The sequence below is a fragment of the Ornithorhynchus anatinus genome, chromosome 5 (genome assembly GCF_004115215.2).
Source record: "Ornithorhynchus anatinus isolate Pmale09 chromosome 5, mOrnAna1.pri.v4, whole genome shotgun sequence".
Lineage (NCBI taxonomy): Eukaryota > Metazoa > Chordata > Mammalia > Monotremata > Ornithorhynchidae > Ornithorhynchus > Ornithorhynchus anatinus.
The window spans coordinates 35440210-35456231 of NC_041732.1; the positions used below are offsets into that span (position 1 = coordinate 35440210).

Below are 16022 nucleotides of genomic sequence, written 5' to 3' on the forward strand. Positions count from 1 at the left end.
CTGTAAACCATCTCTATATTGCCCTTAAAGACAAAGGTCAGTTGAATTCACCCAGACATATTTTTGATCTGAGCGGGCTAAAATTTTTAGTGAAATCCAGCTAGTTCTCGGCATAATAAAATCTTCCTCCTTTTAGCAGCAGTCATATTAATGGACCAAAATCCTAGGGTGAAAAAACTATACTCCATCCTACCCCTCTTAGATGTCTCAGCTGCCTTTGACACTGTGGACAACTTCCTTCTCCTGGAAACACTGTCCAGCCTTGGATTTGCTGACACTGTCCTCTACTGTTTCACCTCCTATTCATTCATTCAGTAGTATTCATTGAGCACTTACTGTGTGCAGAGCACTGTACTAAGTGCTTGGAAAGTACAAATCAGCAATAAAGAGCGACAATCCTTCCCCACAATGGGCTTGCAGTCTAAATAAGGGAGAGTCAAACATCAAAACAAGTAAACAGGCATCAAGAGCATCAATATAAAAAAATAGAATTATAGATATATATACACATCAAAACAAATAAACAAGCATTAATGTAAATAAATGGAATTATAGATATGTAAATATATACACAAGTGCTGTGGGGTCGGGGGGAGGATAGAACAAAGGGAGAGAGTCAGGGCAATGGGGAGGGGAGGGGGAGCTGAGGAAAAGGGGGACTTAGTCTACGAATCTCCTGTCTCCCTGAACTTTCAATCCCAGTCTCTTTCAGGGCTCCTCCTGTGTCTCTTAACTCCTAACTGTGGGGTTTCCCTCAAGCCTCAGTTTTGGGACCCCTCCTATTCTGAATTTGCACCCACTCCTTTGGAGAACTCATTGGCTACCAGCTCTATGAGGATGACTCTAAATTTACCTATCCAGGCCTGACTGCTCTCCTTCTCTGCAGTCTCCACATATTTTCCTGCTTTCAGGTCCTCTCTACTTAGATGTCACTCAGTCAATCAATCAATTGTATATTGAGCACATACTGTTTACAGAACCCCCTCCTAAGCCCTTGGGAGAGCATTCATTCATTCAATCATATTTATTGAGCACTTTAAGTGCTTGGAAAGTACAATTCGGCAACAGATAGAGACAATGCCTATCCAACAACAGGCTCACAGTCTAGTAGATGGGCTCACAGTCTAGAAGAGTTGGTAGACATATTCCCTACCCACAAGAAGCTTACAGTCTAGAGGGAAAGACATAAATTACAGGTAAATCAATAAGTACTGTGGGTCTTAGGGAGGGGTGAATAAAGAGTGCAAATCCAAGAGTAAGGGTGATGCAGAAGGGAGTGGGAGAAGATGAAATGAGGCCTCTTAGAGCAGATGTACCTTCAATAAGGTTTGGAAGGTGGAGAAACAGATCGTCTATTGGATATGAAGAGGTAGGGCATTCCAAGGCAAAGGCAAGATGTGGGTGAGGGGTGAGAGATGAGATAGATGAAATCAAGGGACACTGAGGAGCTTGGCATTAGAGGAGTGAAGAGAGCCAGCTGGGTTGCAGTAGGAAATCAGAGGGGTAAGATAGGAGGGGGCAAAGTGAATGATTGCTTTAAAGCTGATGTTAAGAAATTTCTGATTGATGCAGAGTTGGATGGACAACCACTAGAGGTTTCTGAGGAGTGGGCAAATATGGATTGAATGTTTTTGTAGAGAAATAATCTAGGCACAGAGTGAAGTATAGTGAGAGACAGGAGGTAGGGAAATCAGCAAGAAGGCTGATGGACTAATCAAGGCAGGAAAGAATAAGTGCTTGGATTAATGTGGTAGCATTCATTCAATCATATTTATTGAGCGCTTACTGTAATAATGTTGGTATTTGTTAAGCGCTTACTATGTGCCAAGCACTGTTCTAAGCGCTGGGGTAGACATAGGGGAATCAGGTTGTCCCACGTGGGGCTCACAGTCTTAATCCCCATTTTACAGATGAGGGAACTGAGGCACAGAGAAGTTAAGTGACTTGCCCACAGTCACACAGCCGACAAGTGGCAGAGCTGGGATTCGAACTCATGAGCCCTGACTCCAAAGCCCATGCTCTTTCCACTGAGCCACACTGCTTCTCTTACTGTGTGCAAAGCACTGTACTAAATGCTTGAGAGAGTACAGCAACAAACAGACACATTCCCTGCCCACAATGAGCTAGAGGAGACAAACATTAATATACATACATACATACATACATACATAAATAAATAAATAAATAAATAAATTACAGATATATACGTGTGTTGTAAAAACCCAAAGCACCCTACGTTAGTTAGGAAAGGGTGGATTTTAACAGATGGGAAGGTTGGCTGATGGGATTTAGTGACAGATTGAATATGTGGGTTGAATGAGACTAATAATTTGAACACAATGCCAAGGTTAAGGGCTTGTGAGAGAGGGAGGTTAGTGGTATTGTCTACAGTTATGGGAAAACAGGGTTTTAGGTGGAAAGATGAGAAGTTCTGTTTTGGGCATGTTTAGTTTAAGGTGACGGCAGAACATCCAGGTAGAGGTGTCTTGAAGGCAGAGGAAATGAGAGTCTGCAGAGAAGGAGAGCGATCAGGGCTGGAAACATAAATTTGGGGATCATCTGCATAGAGATGGGAGTTGAAACAATAGGAGCGAATGAGTTCTCCATGGTGTTGAACTCCAACCTCAAATTTAGCATGTCCAAAAGAGAATTCCTCATCTTCACATCCAAACCCTATCCTTCTCCTGGCTTTCCCATTACTGTAGACAAAACCAATATCCTCCTTGTGTCACAGGCCTGGTAACCCTCGCATAATCCTCAACTCATCTCTCTCATTCAGCCTATATATCTTTTGCTCACCAAATCTTGTCAGTTCTACCATCACTTTTCCTCTCCATGCCAACTGCTACCTTGCTGATCCAAGCACTTGTCATATTCCACCTTGACTAATGCATCAGACTCCTCCATGACCTCCTTGCCATTCCACTCCATCACTCACTCAGCTGTCGGTATTGTTTTCCTAAAAAAAAATCACACTGTACCCTTCTCTTCACTGCTGAAAATCCTCCAATCATTGCCCATCCATCTCTGCATCAAATAGAAATTCCCTAGCATTGGTTTTAAGGCATTCATTTAGCTCCCCGCCTCCTCCATAACCTTGTTTATCTCCCAGCACAACTCAGTCTACACACTTCACTCTTTTAACACTAATCTATTTACTGTACCTTAATCTCATCTCTCTTGCCATCAAACCCTTGCTTACATCCCCCCCTCATTCCTGGAACTCCCCCCGTCCACCCCTTGCATATCCAAGAGACCAGCACTTACCCATTTTCAAAGTCCTACAAAAATTATAATCTTCCAAGAAGTCTTTCCTGATGAACCTAACATTTCCTTACCATCTATGCCCTCCCTTCTGTATTGTCTTTTCACTTTTTTTTAAAATATGGTATTTGTTAAGTGCTTACTATGTGTCAAGCACTATTCTAAGCAATGGGGTAGATAATCAAGTTGGACACAGTAGCCCTTGATACTCATTCCAGGGAATGTGTCTATCACCTCTGTTGTACTCTCCCAAGCTCCTAATACAGTGCTCTGCACCCAGTAGACACTTACTGAATAGCATTTACTGTTTGATGGATTAACTACACATTTATCTCATTCTTAAAATTGAATCTTAGTTTCTCCTGCTTTTTTCACATGTATTGGAAAAATGACTTTGGGAAAAGTTGAGTTGAGAACTTCCTTTGGGCCTAAGGATAAGTTAAGAGATGAGCATAAATTATAGTACTTCTTTACTTCCAGCTCTTGTACTCTGGAAAGCATTATCATTTGGGAAATCAGCCAGGGAATTTCATTAAAAATCATAGTAATGATAGAACCATCAACCTGGCAAATAGATTTCAGAAAATAGCAACGTGGCCTAGTGGATAGAGAATGAGCTTGGGAGTCAGAAAGACTTGGGTTCTACTCCCAGCTCTGCCACATAATAATAATAATAACAATAATGGTATTTGTTAAGCACTTAGTATTTACCAGACACTGTGCTAAGTGCTGGGGTAGATAAAGGTAATCAGGTTGGATGTGGTCCCTGTCCCACATGGGGCTCACAGTGGTAGTCCCCATCTTACAGATGAAGTAACTGAGGCCCAGAGAAGTGAAGTGACTTACTCAAGGTCACACAGCAGACAAGTGGAGGAGCCAGGATTAGACCCCATTACCTCCTGACTCCCAGATCCATACTCTAACCATTATGCCATGCTGCTTCTCTGCTTTTTTGCTGTGTGACCTTGGGCAAGTCACTTCACTTCTCTGGGCCTCAGTTACCTCATCTGTAAGATGGGGACTACCACTGTGAGCCCCATGTGGGTCAGGGACCATGTCCAACCTGATTACTTTTATCTAACCCGGGGCTTAGAACAATGCCTGTCACATAATGTGCTAAACAAATATCATAAAAAATCTCTAGGCTGCACAATTGCTTTTGATCTGACTTGTGTTTTGGCTCCATTCAATTTCTCATACTACTCCTGATGTCATTAGGCTACAAAATTGTAGATTCTCTCTTTCAGCAAATGTCTCTGGTGTTCTTCCCATCTTCCCACCTCCAAAAATAGATTCCTAAGAGAGCCAGACAAACGTGATCAGGAAAGAGAGGCATGGTATATTCATTTTGTCATTAGGACCACTGCCTGATTTTCATTAGGCCCTGCCTGATTTCTTGATGATGCTGATTATGCTGGCTAGTGACTATATTTGTGCTCAACGCGTCTAATTTAGAAGTGCACACCTAGGATGCAGTGATAATTTTTAAATAATATAAAGACCTATTTGGCTTCAGTGCCCAGAGGCTAGGCAAGTTTTGAGCATTTATAGGAAGCAAATGGTTGAATTAATTGACTGTAACTCTCCTGAGCATCTTAAATGCTGATAATACCTGGCCTCCAAAGGTGAATACTTCACAGGGTTCCACTTTAGCTTCCACATCTTATATTTAATTCAAGCAACAATATCCTTTGCCATGCTGTATAGCTGGCTTTGCAAAAACAAAACACGAAAATCTAATATTAAAACCATTTCACACCAGACACGTTTAGCTGGGTAGATAAATAAAGACGATTATGTGCTGAATTTCCATTTAAAGGCTTTGTGTTTCAGTTCTCTGCCTACAAAGAAATGGAAATTTTTCTTTTGGATGTAAGCTATAGAATAAAGCAACTGGAAGTTGTGGGAACGATTGCCAGTGACTGTTGCCTAGTCTTTGGAAAATGGAGTGATTAAACCTTAACTGAAAAAAGCCAAGTAAATCGAGTTTAAGCCTGACTAAATGTTAGAAACCTTCAGTTTTGATGTGACTTCTTTTCCAGATTGACACTAACCTGAGTTGAAATCCAGCATGGTAATGCATGGAGTAGAGCAGGGTTGTCAATTGCTGAGAACGGTTCTTCCAAATGGTAGCAATGAAAATCACTGATATAGTTTTATTTACCAACAGATATGAATGCTAAAGAGCAGGGGTAGTTGGGGGAGATGAGCAGGGGGCAGTCATTCCTATGGAATCTGCCAACCAGTCTCTTGACAAACAGTTTGTGAAAATCATGCTTGGCAGTTGGTACCCCTCCTGGAGAAGAGACTGCAGGAGAATGCCTGGGTTCAGAGGTCATGGCTGATGGGATGAGTTCTTGGAGAGTTTGACCTGTTTGCGCTGCTGAGCAAAGAGGCAGGACCTGAGATTTCTGTGACATTTTCACAGTAGTAGCCACAGTAACAGAGGAGCAGCATGGTTATAGTGGAAAAGCACAGGCCTGGAAGCAGAGAGATGTGGGTTCTAATCCAGACTCCACCATTTACCTGCTATGTGACCTTGGGCATGTTACTTGGCTTCTATGTACTTCCATTTTTGTATCTGTTAAATAAGGATAAAATACATGTTCTCCCTCCCTCTTAAATAATGAGACCCAGGGGGAGTGGGAACTCTGACCAATCTGCCTTACTTTTATCTGCCATACCTCTGGGTACAGAGTAATTGCTTAATAAATACCATTATTTAGTGGAAAGAGCCCGGGCCTGAGAGTCAGAGACCTAAATTCTAATCCTGGCTCTGCAAGTTGCCTGCTATGGGATCTTGGGCAAATCACTTAATTTCTCTGTGCCTTTAAAATGGGGATTCAAGGTCTTGTCTCTCTCTTAATTAGACTGTGATCCCTCTGTGAGACTGGACTGTGTTTGGACTGATGAACTTATATTTACCCCTGTACTTAATAATAATAGTAATAATAATAGGGGTACTTGTTAAGCACTTACTCTGTGCCAAACACTGTTCTTGGCGCTGGGGTAGATACAAGGTAATCAGGTTGTCCCACGTGGGGCTCACAGTCTTAATCCCCATTTTACAAATGAGGGAACTGAAGCCCAGAGAAATTAAGTGGCTTGCCCAAAGTCACACAGCTGACAAGTGGAGAAGTCGGAATTAGAACCCACATCCTCTGACTCTTTCCACTAAGCCATGCTGCTTCTTGATACAGTGCTTGAAACATAGAAAGCACTTAACATATACAACAGTAGTAATGATAATAATAACAATAATGATAATTATAACATTATTTTTTGCTAAAGGTATTTAAAAGTGAACCATATCAAGATCTTGAAGGCTGCATTGTGGAAAAAAATACAAGAGCAGGTCTTGAACTTTTCAGTTTTTGTGAACAAGCTTTGCACTAATACAGAATGAAAAATCATTCCATAATAAAACAAATTCACTTATTTAGGATAGATGATAGAAAAACATGGGTTCTCTTGAGCAGGTAGAAGGATTGATAGGATATAACCCAGAAAGAACATCATGCACTGTGTAATGCTCCTGCAAGTTCCTGTGGCAAATGTGATTATGACAAAATAGGGTTCCGGTATTCACTGTGAAAAGAATATTTAGTCCATCTTTCTGTCTCCAGGCAAGGAAGATGAGTGGCCACGTGGGCTTGTAAAAGTGTTGGTCAGAATATAAAACTAGATCTGTACCCTGCCTTGGAACCATCCAAGACTCTGTGGATAGCTACAATGTTCTATTTAGAAAAAAGTATGTTTATTCATCCAGAGTCTAAAAAGGCCAATTTTTTTTCCCAGTGATGAGTTCATCCTAACCTCTATATAAACCAAACAGCCAATTTGCCCAGGTTTTGAAAGCTAGCATAAAGAAGGCATTGACCGAAATTAAGAGTCCAATGAAGGCGACAATGGACTGTTACTTTCCATTTTAGTTCCCCTGGCACTTGATGAAGTTGTCAGATGGTATATTATCTGAATTACATTTCTCCTACAAGAAGGATGTGAAAAAGTTTGAGAAACTTACTTCTCTTCCTGGAAACCAGTGGCAAGGGAAGGGGCAATAATTAGAAAATGAGAAGCAGTGTTGCCTAATGGAAAGTATACATGCCTGAGAGAAAAAGGAACTGAGTTCTAATCTTGGCTCTGGGGCCATGTGTCTTTTCTTTTTAAATAGCATTTAAGTACTTATAATGTGTCAGGCCCTGTAGTAAGCACTAGGGTAGAATTAATCAGTTTGGACACAGTCCATACCCCATATGGGGCTCCCACTCTCAATCCCTATTTTATGGATGAGGTAACTGAAGCTCAGAGAAGTTAAGTGGTTTGCCCAAGGTTACACAGCAGATAGGTGTCAGAGCAAGTAAAAGAACTTAAGTCCTTCTGGCTCCCAGGCCCATGTTCTAGTCTCTAGGCCAGAGTGCTTGTCTGATGTGTGACCTTGGGTAAGTCACTTGCCCTCTCTATGCCTCCATTCTCTCATCTGCAAAATAGGGATTTAACACTTGTTTTTTATCCTACTTTGACTGTGAACTCCATGGGCAACCTGATTATCTTGGTTCTTCAGCATTGTGTAGTGCAGTGTTTGCCACATAGTATGCCTTAAACATTATCATTATCATTATTCTTATTAATAATAAACAGAAAAGGTTTCTAAACCCAGTAGAATAGCTTGAAGATACCTAGTCCTAAGCACTGTGCCTATCAATTCTACAGTTTCTGAAGAAGACAGGAAACTATTCTTCTTCCCTGCTTTTTCTTTCCAACTCTAAGTTTGAACAGTCTTTCAGTTTAAACAGATTACTTTGCTGAACTTTAAGGTAGGTCAGCTGATTAAAAGATTAAACCATTCCACTTAAATTCTTACCTGAATCTACCAGCCTAAAATGCCTAGACTGTTCAGCTAAGGATTGTCAGAAAAAAGAAATCCTTGAATCAAAGGTACAAAAAAGATCAGCAGTGAGACAATATTAATATTAACAATCAGCTTTCATAATTAATTTGCTGCCAGATGAAAAAGAAAGTGGATGTCTTTTAGCGTTGGTGATTAAAGTCAGACTTAATCTTTGAAAAGCATATTTGTGTGTACTAGTGGAGTTAATTTCAACCAGAGGCTGCAGATGGGGTTAATTGTAAGAGATACACAACAAAAAGTTTGATTGAGCACCTAGGAGACTGAAAAGACAAGAAAGCTTTCCACAGAGCCTGTTTTATCTTGCTGATAAAACCAATAAACCTTATAATTCAAAATCAAAATGGTCACCATGTTGTCTAAAAACATAATGCTGGGTAGCAACATTACCATCCAACACTTCCGTTTTCTAATAAGAATGCTGGGACACAAATTCAGTACACAAAGCAACCTTTGCAGTTGATTCTCTGGGTTTTAAGACTTAAATCTTGGGTAACTGCTCCAATTCTAGAAATCTTTATTTTGCCAAGCTAAATGTCTGCTACCAAATCAGTGAATGTTGAAACATGGAAGAGAGAATTGGAATGGCAGTGTATTCTCATTTTTGAAGTGCCAACTTTGACATTTCCCCAGCCATTTTTTTAGAGGGAAGGGGCAATTTTTCCACACAGAGCCTAAAATCTATAGTAGAAGGTCAGCTACCTTGCTTTGAACATTTAGCAATTATTTTGAAAACCAGGTTTGACGTTTCTGAAGAAATAGTGAACACAAACTATGTTCTTCCTCTTATAGTGATTCAGGAAAATTCAGTTTTTCACAGAGCTAGGTTTTGCTTCATCAGAAATAAGATTCTAATGATTTTACTGGTTTTTTGGGGTGCAAATACACAGTATTCATGCTTTCATCCTTTCGGTAAACTTTTGCATGCTAACATCTTTATAATTTATGGTAAATCTTTGAATTAGTGGGCTCTCTTAAGAGAGCACTTCACCTCAATTTATGCTGTCCAGAGGATCACCTACACATCTTATAGTAGCAAGAGCAACTCACTTTTACTTACTGTATCACTACATATTCATCTGCTTTGGAATACCTCATTCTAGAGTGACTTCACATTTTTCCCACCTATGCGTCAATCACCATCATCTTTTCTTTGTAGTTTTCTTTCATTTTTTATGGTATTTGTTAAGCACTTACTATGGGTCAGGCTCTGTACTCAGCGTTAGGGTAGATAGAATATAATCAGGGTGGACACAGTACCTGTCCCATAAAGACCTCACCGTCTTAATCCGCATTTTACAAATGGTAACTGAGGTGGTAACTGAGGTACAAAGAAGTTAAGTGACTTGCCCAAAGCCATACAGAGTTACAAGGGACAAAGCCAGAATTAGAAGCCAAGGTCCTCTCACTCAGAGGCCCAGGCTCTTTCCACCAGTCCACAATGGTGGCTTTTCAGATCCAGTCATTCAGTCAAGCAATCAGTAGTATTTACTGAATGCTTACTGTGTGCTGAGCGCTGTTCTAAGTATGGTGCAATAGAGTTGGTAACATGATCCCTGCCCACAAGGCAATTAGCCTTTTAAAATATTTCTTCTAAATAGCAATTCCTTTTCTTTCCCTGTTTCCCTGACTTTCCTGTACTTTGTAGAGATATTCTGAAAGTTATTCAAATTTTTATTTTCTTTCCAGTAGCTGAGTTTTCCTACCAGCAAATGTGTTTGCTGACATTTGAAACCTTCCATACCCTTTGGCTTTCTGTCATAGGAGAATTGACAGCATCACTTAGATTCACTTTTAACCTCTTATTCACCTTTCTCTCTCCTGTCCAAGGACACTGTTTACTTTAAGCACAAGCAGGCCCAAGAAGTTGGAAGAAGAGAGTTGGAGAGAGAGGAATGAGAACAAGGCAATAAGAGTGTTAGCAAATCTAAAACAAAGAAAACTGGCTCAGGATGAGCTGATGTACTGATGTGGGTGGGACAGTCCCAGGAATTCAAGATCTGATCCATAAGCCCTATCTAGTGAAAAGAAAACCTAGGTGCCAGTCCAAGATCTACCACAGGCCTTCTGAGTGGTATTAAGCAAATTACTTCATCTCCCTTTGCTTCAGTTATCTCATTTGTAAAATGGAGGTAAGATACCTTTCTCTCATTATAATAATAATATTGGTATTTGTTAAGCGCTTACTATGTGCAGAACACTGTTCTAAGCACTGGGGGAGACACAGGGTAATCAGGTCATCCCACGTGAGGCTCACGGTTAATCCCCATTTTACAGATGAGGTAACTGAGGCACAGAGAAGTTAAGTGACTTGCCCACAGTCACACAGATGACAAGTGGCAGAGCCAGGAGTCGAACCCATGACCTCTGACTCCGAAGCCCAGGCTCTTTCCACTGAGCCACGCTGCTTCTCATTATCTTGTGTGGGACAGGGACTGTATCGATTCTGATCATTTTGTGTCTACCTCGGTACTTGGCACAGTTTCTTGGCACATAGTAAGTGTTTAATAATGTCATTTAAAATAAATGATCATTTTTAACTGCATGAGTTCCTCCAATTCAAAATTCTTCCCCATCCAATTACTGAAGAGGAAATAAAATATTATTTTTGGAAGTCATGATAACAGGTAGGAAGAGTCGAAGGACCATGGATAAAGATTTGGAAATTACTTAGAAATGATAGTATTTATTAAGCGCTTAATCAGTGTTACTTACTGAACATTTGCTGTTCACAGACCACTGTACAATACTGTACAGAACTTGGGACAGTACAGTACTATAGAGTTGGTAGACAAGACCCCTAAATTCAATTAAACTCTACATTCAGTTCATTTCTCCCCACTCCTGAGGATCCTCCAATGTCTGGCCCTCTACTTTCACGTCAAATAGAAACTCCTGACCATTTGTTTTAGAGCAGTCAATCAGCTTGCCCCATCATTTTTTTTTCTACATTCATTCATTCAGTCGAACTGTGCTCTTATTGTGTGCAGAACACTGTATTATGTGCTTGGAAATTACACTTCGGCAACAAATAGAGAAAATCCCTACACAAAAAGGGGCTCAAGGTCTAAAAGGGGATCCTACCTACCTATCTATGCCACCTCACATCACTAATCTCCTAGAACAGCCCAGTCCACACACTCCTCTCCTCTAGTGCCAGTTTACTCCCTGTGTTCTGATCTTGTCTATCTCACCATTGACTCCTTTCCTGCATTCTCCCCCTAGCCTGGAACTCCCTTCTCCTCTATATATGCCAGACCATCACTCTCTCCACCTTCAAAGCATTATTAAGGTCACATCTCCTCCAAAAGGCCTTCCCCATTTAACCACTCATTTCCCCAGCTTGCTCTCTCTTCTGCATCATCTATGCACTTCAATCTATGACCAATCAATCAACTGTATTGTATTTATTGAGCGCTTACTATGTGCAGAACACTGTACTAAGCACCTGGGAGAGCACAAGACAACAGAATTAGCATACACATTTCCTGCCCATAATGAGTGTTCAGTCTAGAGAGGGAGTAGAGGGAAAGTAGCGGGGACTGAAGAAGGCTGAGAGATGATGGGGAGAGGCCTCGAGGAGACATTTGGTCTGTATTAGGCTGGGAAACTGGTCGTGCTAAGAGGAAACCCTAAAGGGTAAGGCTAGAGGAGCTGGTTCCAATTAAAGAGTAGATGCCAAAGCGAAAGGATGCTGAAACGTGGTCTCTATAAGGGCTGGGAGCTAGTGACTATTAGCAGAGTGGCCCACGCTGAGGATGTGAGGAGGTGTAACCCTCCTGGAGGAATCTCTCTGTGCTGGAGCTTGGACTGGAAAAGATCCCACAGGGATCTGGCCACCCCGAGCCTCCTTTAGACACTTAATATTCCCCCAACCTTCAGCCCCACAGAATTTGCATACATATCTATAAATTATATACTATAAATTACTTATTATTCATTTTAATGTCTATCTCCCCCTCTGAATGCTAAGATCATTATGGGCAAGGAACTTGTCTGTTAATTCTGTTGTGTTGTACTCTCCCAAGTGCTTAGTACAATGCTCTGTACATAGTAAGCACTCAATAAATGTGACTGATTGATTGATACAGGGAAAGACAGATATTAAAATGAATTATAGATACAGAAAATAGAGGATAAGTACAATCTACATAAATGCTGGGGGCTGGACTGAGTATCAAATTCCTTAAGGGGTACACAGCCAAGTGCATAGGTGGTTAGATGGGAGGGCAGGTTGGTAAAATGGGGAATTAGTGCGGGAAGTCCCCTTGGAGGAGATGAGATTTTAGAAGTGTTTTCACAGTGGAAAGTAGTAGGCTGTCAGATATGAAGTGGGAGGGAGTTCCAAGCCAGAGGGAGGACATGGACAAGGAGTCAGTGGTGAGATAGATGGGGTCAGGATGGAGTGAGTAGGATGGTTTTAGAGGAATAAATCTTGCAGGCTGGGTTGTAGTAGTACAGTGCTCTGCACACAATAAGTGCTCAATAAATATAATTGAATGAGTAGTAGTAGTAGGAAATCAACAAGATAGGGTAGGAGGGGAAGAGGAGTTTTTCTGAGTGCCTTGAAGCTGATGATAAGGAATCTCTGATGGATGCAGAGATGGATGGGCAACCATGGGGATTCTTAAAGAATGATAAGATATGGACTAAATGTTTTGTTTCAGAAAAATGAAGCAGTAGAGTATAGACTGGAGAGGGGAGAGACAGGAGGCAGAGTGCTCAGCAGAGAAGTTAATGCAGTAGTCGGGGCAGGATATGATAAGTGCTTAGATCAGTGTGATAGCAGTTTAGATGGACAGAAAAGCATGAATTCTACAGATGTTGTAAAAGTTGAACTGATAGGATTTCATGACAAATTGAATGTGTGCACTGAATGAGAAAGATGAGTCGAGGATAATGCCAGGATTATGGGCTTGTGAAGCAGGGAAGATGGAAGTGTAGTTTACAGTTATAAGAAAGTCAGCAGGATGACAGGGCTTGGGTGTGAAGATGAGGAGTGCTGTTTTGGACATGTTAAATTTGAGGTATCAGCAGGACATACAAGAAGAGGTATCCTGAAAGTAGGGCATAAAGTTAAATTGCAGAAAAGTTCTTCAGAGGTGGAGAAGTAGATTTGTTGTCATCTGTATGGATTGGTAGTTGAAGCCATGTGAGCTAATGAGTTCTCCAAGGGAGTGGGAGGGTAGTAGGGAATCCAGAATTGAGCTTTGAGGGGCACCTACAGTTAGAAGGTGAGAGGTAGAGGAGCCTACGAAAGAGACTGAGAAGGAGAAGCAAGAGAGGCAGGAGTGCAATGTAAATGAAGCCAAGTGGGGAAGCAGTGACCCAGTGGAAAGAACATAAACCCGGGAGTTAGAGGACCTGTTCTAATTCCACCTCTGCGACTTGTCTACTGTGTGATCTTGGGCAACTCACTTAGCTTTTTGTGCCTTAGCTACATCATCTAAAAAATGAGGATTAAATTATCCTTCTTCTTCCCTTCAAGTTAGGCTGAGAAGCCTATAACCTTGGCTTATCCTTGACTCATCTCTCTCATTGAACCCACATATTTAATCTGTCACCAAATCCTGTCAGTTCAACCTTCATAACATCCCTAAAATGCACCCTAAAATCCACCCTTTCCTTTCCATCCATACTGCTACCATGATAATCCAACCACTTATCCTGGATCATTTTTCTACAAAAACATCCAGTCAATGTTTTCTCACTCATCAAAAATCTCCCATGTTTGCCCAAGCACCTCTGCATCAAACAGAAATTTCTTACTATAGGTTTTAAAGACTTAATCACCTTTCCCCCTCCTACCTTATTTCCTACCACAATTGAATCCACAGAGCTCCTCTAATGCCAACCTACTCACTCTATCTTGATCTCGTATAGCTTGCCTAAAGTGGGTGGGTAGGGCAGAGGGGAAAAGAGTGAGAGAGAGAAAGAGAGGGGGAAGGGGCAAAGGAGAAAAATGAAAGAGTTGGAAGGTGCTTGCCTTTAAATGTGTAAGCCTTTGGAGCAAGGCATATGTCTGTGGGACTATTACAGACAGTTCAGTATGTGGTCATTAAATCCCATTGTCTGTACTACTTCTACTCAACATCTCTACTGCCTTCCTCTGTAACCATCCAAGAAGCAGTGGCTATAGCATTTGGCCAAAATGGGCCAATTGTGCAAGGATTCCTGCTGCTGCGAGTCCTGTCTTTTTTTGTCGAATTGTCTCCGACCCAAAGGGACACCCCATGCACTTCTCTCCCAGAACGCCCCACCTCCATCAGCAATCGTTCTGGTAGTATATCCATAGAGTTTTCTTGGTAAAAGTACATTTTACCATTACCTGCCTCCTTTCACACAGTAAACTTCAGTCTATGCCCTCAACTCTCTTCCGTGTCACTGCTGCCCAGCACAGGTGAGTTTGGACTTGTAGCAGATTGCCTTCCACTTGCTAGCCACTGTCTAAGCTAGGAATGGAATGGGTATGCCTCTGCTTGCCTCTCCCTCCCATAGCCAAGACTGGTAGAGTACTGGAAACTCTCCAGGTGTGACTCTGAAAGGTTTCTGCTGCCAGTAGGAGGTGGCAAATGACAAACCTAACTCTGTACCTTGGCCCCATGGCAGACCTGGCAAAGTTAAAGTCAATCTCAAAGGGGTGCAGCTTGGGCAAGATACTCTTCACTCTCCAATGCCCCCACTATTCCCTCCTGCTTCCTTCGCTACTTTCTTCTCCTTTCTTCCCTGCCATTACTATCTTCCCGTATTAAGGAAGGAGAGACATCTCCATAATGGTGGAGACTGTGACTTTTATGTCTATTATTCTCTCCCAAAGATTTGGTGAATGGCCTGTACACAGTAGATGTTCAATAAATACTAAATTTTTAATGACCATCATTAGATAATTGCCCTATTTTTTCACATTTTTTGAACCCTAAAATAGGGGAAGGGATATTATGGAGGATTTAAGTCTAGCAATAATTCATTCAATTGTATTTCATTTAATTGTATTTATTGAGCACTTACTATGTGCAGAACACTGTACTAAGTGCTTGGGAGAGTACAGTATAAAAATGAAAAGATACAATCCCTCACTACAATGAGTTTACCGTCTAGGTCAGACCTGCCCCAGTCTCCTGGAGATTCTGCAGTCTGAGTGGGGTGTCCCAAGCTAGAACAATAATAATAATAATTGTGGTTAATGGAGTAGAAGAAAAAAGAGGAGTAAAAAAAGGGAGGAAGATAGGAGAGAAGAAAGAGAAAGGAAAGGGTTACTTTAGACTGCTTCTCTTACACGTTCCCAAGGACCAGGTACCCTAGGCATCCAGTGAATTACAATAATAATAATGTGTGATATTTGTTAAGTGCCACATGTGTAGCACACACACCCAAGGAGCTTACACATTTAAAGTAGAGCACTTTCCAGCTTTTTCATTTTTCTTCTTTGCCTTTTCCCCCACTCTTTCCCCCTCTTTCCTACCCACCTGCTTTAGGCCCAATCTGCCCAAGATGCCCAGAATTCTGGGCAGGTCATTTTAGACTAAAGAAGCCCAGGGAACCGCTTTGGAAAGAAGAGCAGTCTACTTTTTTCACACCTGAAAAGTAGAAAATCAATCACTAAAATTAGACAACAACAAATAATAAACATGAGGTCTTCACCCTTTCTGCTCAGCATGCAAGTTTTATGATTTTTCTCTTTGTGTGTGTGTGGGGGGGGATGGCTGTGTGTGAGAATGTATGTTAATGGATTTCAACTTTGAAATACTGGAAATATAAAGATAGCAGGCTTTGGAGGCTAAGGGAGATATTGGTCACAATCATTGATTTGTCACTTCTTTACCGATGAACCTGAATTGAAAAGGTGGAT

The 16022-nt window shown here is 41.3% G+C and overlaps 1 non-coding gene across 1 annotated transcript; it reads right to left on the minus strand.

The window, feature by feature from the left end:
* Positions 1–14583: 14583 nt before the first annotated feature.
* LOC114812760 lies at positions 14584–14721 on the minus strand. Its single transcript, XR_003760408.1, has one exon. It is a non-coding gene; the product is annotated as a small nucleolar RNA SNORA7 (small nucleolar RNA).
* Between the last annotated feature and the right edge of the window lie 1301 nt (positions 14722–16022).